Below are 8,301 nucleotides of genomic sequence, written 5' to 3'. Positions count from 1 at the left end.
GGACTGGAGTGATCAGAAAAGTTACGACTAGGAAGGACAGCATGGAGAATTCTTAACAGGCAAATTAAAATCAAGAGCCAGGGCAGTTAAGATGGGAGGCCACCCATCATTAAATCCATCAGGAAGGGTCAAACTCCGGCGGAATAGTGAGGTAAAAGGATTAAAAGATAATTTAATACCGAATATATTATTACATGAATGTGATATAACATATGTATGAGTTACACGAATATATATAAAGTATATGAATATAGTATACATATGGTGTTTGTGTATATACACACATATGGTGTATACATAGATTACATTATCTATGTGCATGCCATATTTATTATTTCATATCTCTACACATAGTATATTTGCAACATAAATTCCATGAAGAAAACCAATAAAGCAGAAACAATAATCAAAAAAAAAAAATAAACAAAAATATCCCTGTACTGAATACAGCTGTGCAAAGCAAAGCACCCCTCCCCCAAGGGAAAAGAGACCCAGAAATTCCTCTTGGTAATTTTTCTTAAATACTGAAGATAAAGAACATCGTCTAGAACCCAAGAAAAATAAACAGATTCTTTACAGAAACAAATCCTCAGTCATCCCCAGAACCAAATACCCAAACATCTGAAGCACCAGGTCTCTCCAGTTTTTTTGGGGGGGGGCGGGGGCAGGGGCTGTCTATCTAGTTTTGACAGGGAAAGGTTTTCCACCCCAAAATCCTGTGCTGGAAAAGGTGTCATCTTGGAAGCACAAAATTGCAGGCATGATTCAAAACATGCTCCTAATGTTCCCTTTTTGGAAAAAAAAAAAAAAATCTCATAAAACTAACTCTGGCCAAAGAAGAGAGGAAGTGAAATCTAAAATTTTAGAGTGGAAAAGCTTTGGTACACAATAATTGGCAGTTTGCCATAAAAAATAAAGAGTTTAACAAAAAACATTTTAAATGTGTAATATATAAAAATACACAATGCATTGGCATAATTACATTGTAATTAATAATTAATGGTAATGGAGTAATATTATACATATTAGTTGTTATGAACTAATATGAACATTATATGTTTTTAACCTTTTTAAAATTGAAGTATAGCTAATTTACAATGCTGTGTTCATTTCTGGTGTACAGCAAACTCATTCAGTTTATATATATATATATATATATATAAAATATATAGTTCCTTGTGCTATACAGTAGGTCCTCGTTGTCTATCTTATATATAGTATATATAGTAGTGTGTATCTGTTAATCCCAAACTCCTAATTTAGAACACAATGTATTTTTAAAGTACAATATAGAAAACACTGACTTTGAAATAAAAGATGTAAAATGTTTCAAGAAATATAGGATCTAGCTCTGGAATACCCGACTGTATTCTCATCCCACAGACTGGGGTCCACAGTGGACTGGGGTCCGCTTTTCATGATAATAATAATTTTTTTAAAAACAGGATTCCGTACAGTTACTTCTCACTGCAAATGCAACTGTCAGCAGGGAAGGGTTGATATTTGCAAAACACTGAAATAATAATTCCTGAACATAATTGAAGCAAGTGTAGCCTGAGAAATGGAGGGCATGAAACAAAGTAATAATCCTTTCAACAGTAAATGCAAAGATGTTCCATTCTAGGAGCCCAGACTGTGTTTTTCTGTTTGTTTGGTTTGTTTTTTGTTTTTGCGGTACGCGGGCCTCTCACTGCTGTGGCCTCTCCCGCTGCGGAGCACAGGCTCCGGACGCGCAGGCGCGGCGGCCATGGCTCACGGACCCAGCCGCTCCGCGGCATGTGGGATCCTCCCGGACCGGGGCACGAACCCGTGTCCCCTGCATCGGCAGGCGGACTCTCAACTACTGCGCCACCAGGGAAGTTTATCTCCATTCCTACCGCCAATTTTCTCCAGTGGGCGTTCTTTTTACAATTAGAAGAAAAGTGATTAAGAAAAACTGAAGCAGAGGCAGCAACAAGGCAATAAAGGTGAAGCCCACAACGGGGGAAGAAAACAATTTTGGAAAGGCACAACTGATGTGAAAGTCTTAGAAAATGGCAGCTATAACTAGAAAGAATCATTTTTTCCACTCGTTGCCCCACGTACTTGGAAAATACCACAAACTTTATACAGCTTCTTTTTTTATGCTTTTATGTTTTTGTTTTTATTTTATATTGGAGTATAGTTGATTGACAATGTTGTGTTAGTTATACAAGTTCTATTTTATTTTTTTAAATAATCTAAAAAGGAGTGGATATATGTCTTTTTATAACAGATTCACTTTGCTGTACACCTGAAACTAACACAACATTGTAAATGAATTATACCCCTATAAACATTTTTAAAAACTGGTTATGCAACGTCTAATGTAACACCATAGATCTTCCCTCCTGGCTTTATTATAGTAAATTAATATAGATACCCTTGTATTTCACTTTGATGACATAAAAGGATACACAACTCCTCCTTCCTTGTATTGAAAAACAGAGAGAGTCCCAGGGAGGTTTCAGAATTCAGAAAGATTCCCTGAAGGATGAGTTTGGACCTGCTTCCCATGGATGAGTGGGGTGAAGTTCGGCTGACCGCAGAGATTGCTGATGTCATGGGTGGGGGGAGCCCCACTTCACGGGGTGTGCAGCCAACTTAGAAAGGTCCCTTTGCCACACGGTGTTGAAGGAATACATCCCATCATCCCAGCATTATTGGATTATCTCCCAATGTTAAAAAAAAAAAAGTATATGGTGTTTGCAGGTGGAATTCCTGACCCAAATGTCCTTCCTAATTGCATTGCAGATCCAACCTCAGGATCAACCCCAAATGTCTCGCCCTTGACATCTTCCTGCTTCCTTACCCCTCCCCACTCCAGCCACACACACGCTCAGGGTCTCCTTCCCCATAAAACATCCTGAGAAATGACACCACGTTATTACAGAAACTAAACAGCACGTATCTTCCCAATAGGGTGACTGTTCCCTGATAGGGAAGAGCCACCCGCAAAACAAGGGGGAGTGTCAGTGCCCTGGTCCCGAAACCGAAGAATCCTTGGAGACCAGGTGTCTTGTCCATAAGGCACCTGGGGGCCTGGGGCTGTTTCTTACACCTTCCCTGCCAACTGGGTCTGATGTGCACCCTCCAGGGGGCTGTGAATCCCGGGAGACGACTGTCCTCTCTGGGGTCACAGCCGCTCCCCAGACGGGGACGGCAGGAGTGTGAGTGAAGTGTGACCCTCCCCGGAGCCAGGTGGGACCAGGCCAGGGCCCCCGGGGGTGGTATGGCCCCGGTCACAGGACAGAAGGGCCGACAGGAGCCCTCCAGTGCATCTGCCACAGCCAGGGTCTCTCTATTCGGCTGGTCTCCAAATCTCCATTCACAGCGATGGTGACCGCACGGAAGCTCAGCGACCCCAAAAGCACGCTGTGCCGGGAGATCAGTGCGGGACAGACCAGGAAGGACAGTGCGGGCAGACTCGCCCTCTTAGGGCAGACTTCTCAGCCTCAGCACTCCTGGCATCTGGGGCTGGAGGACTCTCTGATGCGGGGCGTGCTGGGCTCTGTGGGGTGTGCAGCAGCTTCCCTGGTCTCCACCCACCACGTGCCAGGAGCATCCCCTCCCCTCCGTGCTGACAACCGGGAATGTCTCCAGACGTTGTCATATGTCCCCTGGGGGCAGTCATCCCTGGGTGAGAACCACAGCCGTAGATAGATAGATAGGTAGTAGATAGATATAGAGAGACAGGCAGGTAGATGAGGTTCTTTGCTCAGTTTCTGAGCTGCCGAAAGCCAGGAGTCTGACGAGGAGTCAGGGAGGGGTCCCTCGCTCTGAGCAGTTCTGTCTTCGCCTTGATGAGAGGGAATCAGACAGATGAAGAGTGGCCCAGCACTTGCCCCAGAGGAAAACCCCAAACCGCACAGGAGTGGGTGCTTTCTGTGGGTGGGTCCACAACCCCCGGATTGCCCCAGAATTAACCCATTCACAACCACAAAGCAAGCCCCGGTCCAGGGGAGACTCCGGCGTAACCCCATGGCCCCTCCACCGCAGGTGAGCCCTGGAAGCTGAGGCTTCATGTCAACCTCCAGAACTTCTCTGTGGGACGTAATGGAAATAGTCTTTGCAGAGGTAATTCATGCAATGATCCACATGAGGTCCCCCTGGAGGAGGGTGGCCCTACCTCCAATGCCAGGGTCCTTCTAAGACACAGAAGAGGAGAGACCCAGAGACAGAGGAGAAGCCCCGGGAAGACAGAGGCAGAGACAGGAGGGACGCGGCCACGAGCCCAGGGACGCCTGGAGCCCCCAGAAGCTGGAAGAGGCAAGAAGGACCCTTCCCTGGAGCCTCCGGAGGGAGCACGGCCCTGGGATACCTTGACCTCAGACGTCTGGTCTCCAGGACTGGGGGAAGATGGATTCCAATCATTTTAAGGTGTCCAGCTTATGGTCATTTGTGGCAGCTGCCCCAAGAGACTCACACACCGGTATTATTTAAAACGTGCAAGATTTCGGGTCTTTTGGACATGTAGAGAAATCTGGGGTCTGGAGACCCCAGGCCAGGAGACCCAGAGGGCACGCACGGGCCTGGCAGGTGAGGGTTTGCTCTCTCGGGGCTGTGTCCTTGGCTGGGAGCCCGCACACATCCCGATAGGCCAGCCAAGTGCAGGTGGGCCTTGGGCGTCCCACAGAGCCTGGTGTTTGCTTTTGGTTTCAAGATCAGCATTGCAATGTCCCAAACCCTCATGGGGAGCTCACGCTGATGGGGCCGTATAAACTAAAACTGGGGTGAGTCAAAAGCAGGTTATTTATTTTCCATCCATTGTCAGTTTTACTTTTTGTTTCCAGAGAGCGACCTCCAGGGTCCCATCAGCTCTGTGTGCAGCCTGGCTCTGCTCTGCAGGACCATACGAATGCCAGAGAGACCTTATTGCCGAATCAAACACTCCCCCATCCCAACGGTGGGCTCTGGGCTCTCAGCTCGGGGTGGGAGGGGGCCCAGTGGGAGACCTGAAGGTCCTGGTGCAGCTGACATTCCCATGAACGGAGGCCAGTCCGTCTGATTCTTTTTATTTTTTTTAAATTACAGGGAAATCCACATAGCATACAAGTAATCCCTTTAAAACGCACAGTCCAGAGGCACTTAGCACTTTCACAGTGCTGTGCAACCACAACATTTATCTAGTTTTAGGACATTCTCATCCCCCCCAAAGAAGACTCTGTCCCCATTAAGTCATCCCCCTTCCCCTTCCACAGAAAGCACCACGAACCCACTTTCTGTCTCTGGGGATTTGCCTGTTCTGGACGTCTCCTATCAGTGGAATCACACACTGTGTGTCCTTCTGGGTCTGGCTTCTCTCACTGAGCATCGTGTGTTCAAGGTCCATCCACGTTGTAGCCTGTGTCAGAGCTTCACTCCTTTTCATGGCTGAGTCATATTCTACTGTATGGATGGACCCCGTGCTGTTTATCCAACATCCATCCACCCACCCACCCATCCATCCACCCATCCACCCATCCACCCATCCATCCATCCATCCATCCACCCATCCATCCAAGGATCCATCCATCCATCCATCCACCCACCCACCCATCCATCCATCCATCCACCCACCCATCCATCCATCCACCCATCCATCCACCCATCCATCCATCCATCCATCCATCCATCCATCCATCCATCCATCCAAGGATCCGTCCATCCATCCATCCACCCATCCATCCATTCATCCATCCATCCATCCATCCAAGGATCCGTCCATCCATCCATCCACCCATCCATCCATCCATCCATCCAAGGATCCGTCCATCCATCCATCCACCCATCCATCCATCCATCCATCCATCCAAGGATCCGTCCATCCATCCATCCATCCATCCATCTATCCATCCATCCAAGGATCCGTCCATCCATCCATCCATCCACCCACCCATCCATCCATGGACACTTGGGTTGTTTCCACCTTTGGGCTGTTGTGAATCATGCTGCTTGAACAACACAGAGTCATTGGCTCCTGGGTCCCAGTTAATGGGGCCGAGAGCTTTTTGTGACACCCCCTAAAGCTGGAGGATCACTCACACACCGAGACCGCCCAGCCTGGCCTCACGCCAGGGCTATGGGGAAGTGAACCAGTTTCCCTGGGCCTCCCGTACCCATGAGCTTGTTTTTTCTCTTGAGGTTTTGTCAGTACCAGCCTCTGGAGGGAAACAACCAGCCCAGAAGTTGAGGACCTGATGTTGTGGTGTGAGCTGGAGGGTGTGTCCCTTCCTTTTCCTGTGCATTCACCAGATTCTCAGCACCATTCGGTCCACCCAGGGCTGCACAGAGACCAGGAGGCCGTGGGGCAGGGACCCACCTTCCTGAGAAGCCAATCATGGTTTCTGTAGAACCGGGGCCTCGCTTCATTGCCTCTTGGGGTCGGCTTTGCTCTGAAAGTGGGGGTGGGAACAAAAGTGCAGGCTTGGGACTGTGACCCGGCATGTGGGTCTGCTCTCTGTGGTTTGGATGAGGAAGTGTGGGCAACTGGATTTCCCCCAACACATGCTCAGGGCACTCGCTCAACCCAGATGGCATCAGCGTCTACCCTGGGGGGTCTGACCCTCTCCAGTGGCAGATCACCCTTCTCTTCCTGCACCCCATGTTTGTTTGCTGGAGACAGGACCGCTGTCCCAGCAAGCCAGGATGGAGCGCAGACCCTTCACCTGCTGGAAAGACCCCAAGAGGATGGGTCTTGGGGTTTGGGGGTTTGTGGGGCTTGGGTGGCTGCCACATTGCCATCCTGTCATCCTAAAGTGTTTTTCAGCAACTAAATAATCTCACACCACGTGGAGAATGGACTTCTCTCTCCCCACTCTAACCGAACAGGGCCCTGTAGGGGAACAGATCCCCACCACCACCACCCTGCAATGTCCTCCGCATGCCTTCTCATTTGTAGAAAAGCTTTAGCCTCCGAGGCCGTCCGAGTTCCAAAGAATACATTTAATCAGAGAATGAGAAAATGCAGGAAGAAAGGAAAACAGTCAAGCAAGACAAAATTATAATAGTTGGGCCATAAAACAAAGTCAAGGACTTTAGTTCCTCCTCAAGGGCTGTAGATCATATTCTGAGCTGTATCCTGTGGGCTGTTTTGCAGATACTGAAACCTCCACCAGGTGGGAGAAGTTACCTTCATATGCTGCTCGCCAGCATGGAGACGCCAGACCAGCTGGGACCAGAAGGTTGATGATGTGGACTCCCGATGACCTCGCCACCAACCACTCAGAGGAAGGTCCACCAGCTGATCACACAGCCCACAGCTCCACTCCCTCACTGTCTTTAAAACCCTTTCCCTGAAAGCCATCAGGGAGTTTGGGTCTTCTGAGCACCAGCTGCCTGGACTCCTTGCTTGGTGCCTGCAATGCATGCTGTACTTTCCTTCACCACAACCCAGGGTCAGTAGATTGGCTTCACTGCACGCAGGCGACTGGACCCCAGTTTTGTTCGCTGGGGACAGGATGGGGCACACCTCTCAGATGAAAACCCTAGAAGATGAAGATCAACCAGGGGGGGTCCAGCATCAGGCATGCAGGTGGCTCCAGTGGGGCTGTTTGTCACCCTCCTAATGCCTTTTGGGAATTAAGGGGCACCAGGGGCCATTTGTCATGGAGCCTCTGAACTTCCCAGAGCCGGTACCTTGTCTACACTGCGGCCAGTCCTGGGGTCCGTCTGTGTTAGAGGCAAACCAAGAAGCAAGCTGAGGATGTGGAGAAATCGGAACACTCATGTACAGTGGGTGGGAAGGCGAAATGGAGCAGCCACTGGGGAAAACAGTCAGCAGATCCTCAGGAAGATGAGTCCATTTTCCCCACCAGGCACACACAGACCACGTCCCACCAACACGTGGGGTTCACGAATGGCCCTATGTTAAACCCCCGCGTGTGGCCTCTGCGCAGGGGACTTCGCCGTTCCACCACAGGGGCCACAGAACAGGGCTCCAAAACTCAGCCCTCAGACCTGATCTGGCCCTCAACTTGCTTTTGTAAATAAAGTTTTATTGGAACAGTGCTGGGTCCACCACACTGTTGTGGTGTCAGCACCACATTGTTCATTACAATGGCAGAGTCCAGTGATCTCAGCAGACGCCACATGGGGCTCAAAGCTTAAATATGTACCTGCTTCCCCGCTACAGACAAAATGTTCCAATGTGTGTTCACCACAGGTCTACACTCCAGGGCAGGGTCTCTGACGCCTTCAGCCCATTCTTCAGCCCATCAGGATTCTGAGGTATTGGCTGCATCATTTAAAAAACTTCTTTCTTGGCATGGGTCTGCCTTAGACCTGCATACTTTGGAGCTGATG

This window comes from Globicephala melas, chromosome X, assembly GCF_963455315.2.
Source record: "Globicephala melas chromosome X, mGloMel1.2, whole genome shotgun sequence".
NCBI classification, from domain to species: domain Eukaryota; kingdom Metazoa; phylum Chordata; class Mammalia; order Artiodactyla; family Delphinidae; genus Globicephala; species Globicephala melas.
Note: the sequence above shows the minus strand (reverse complement) of the source record.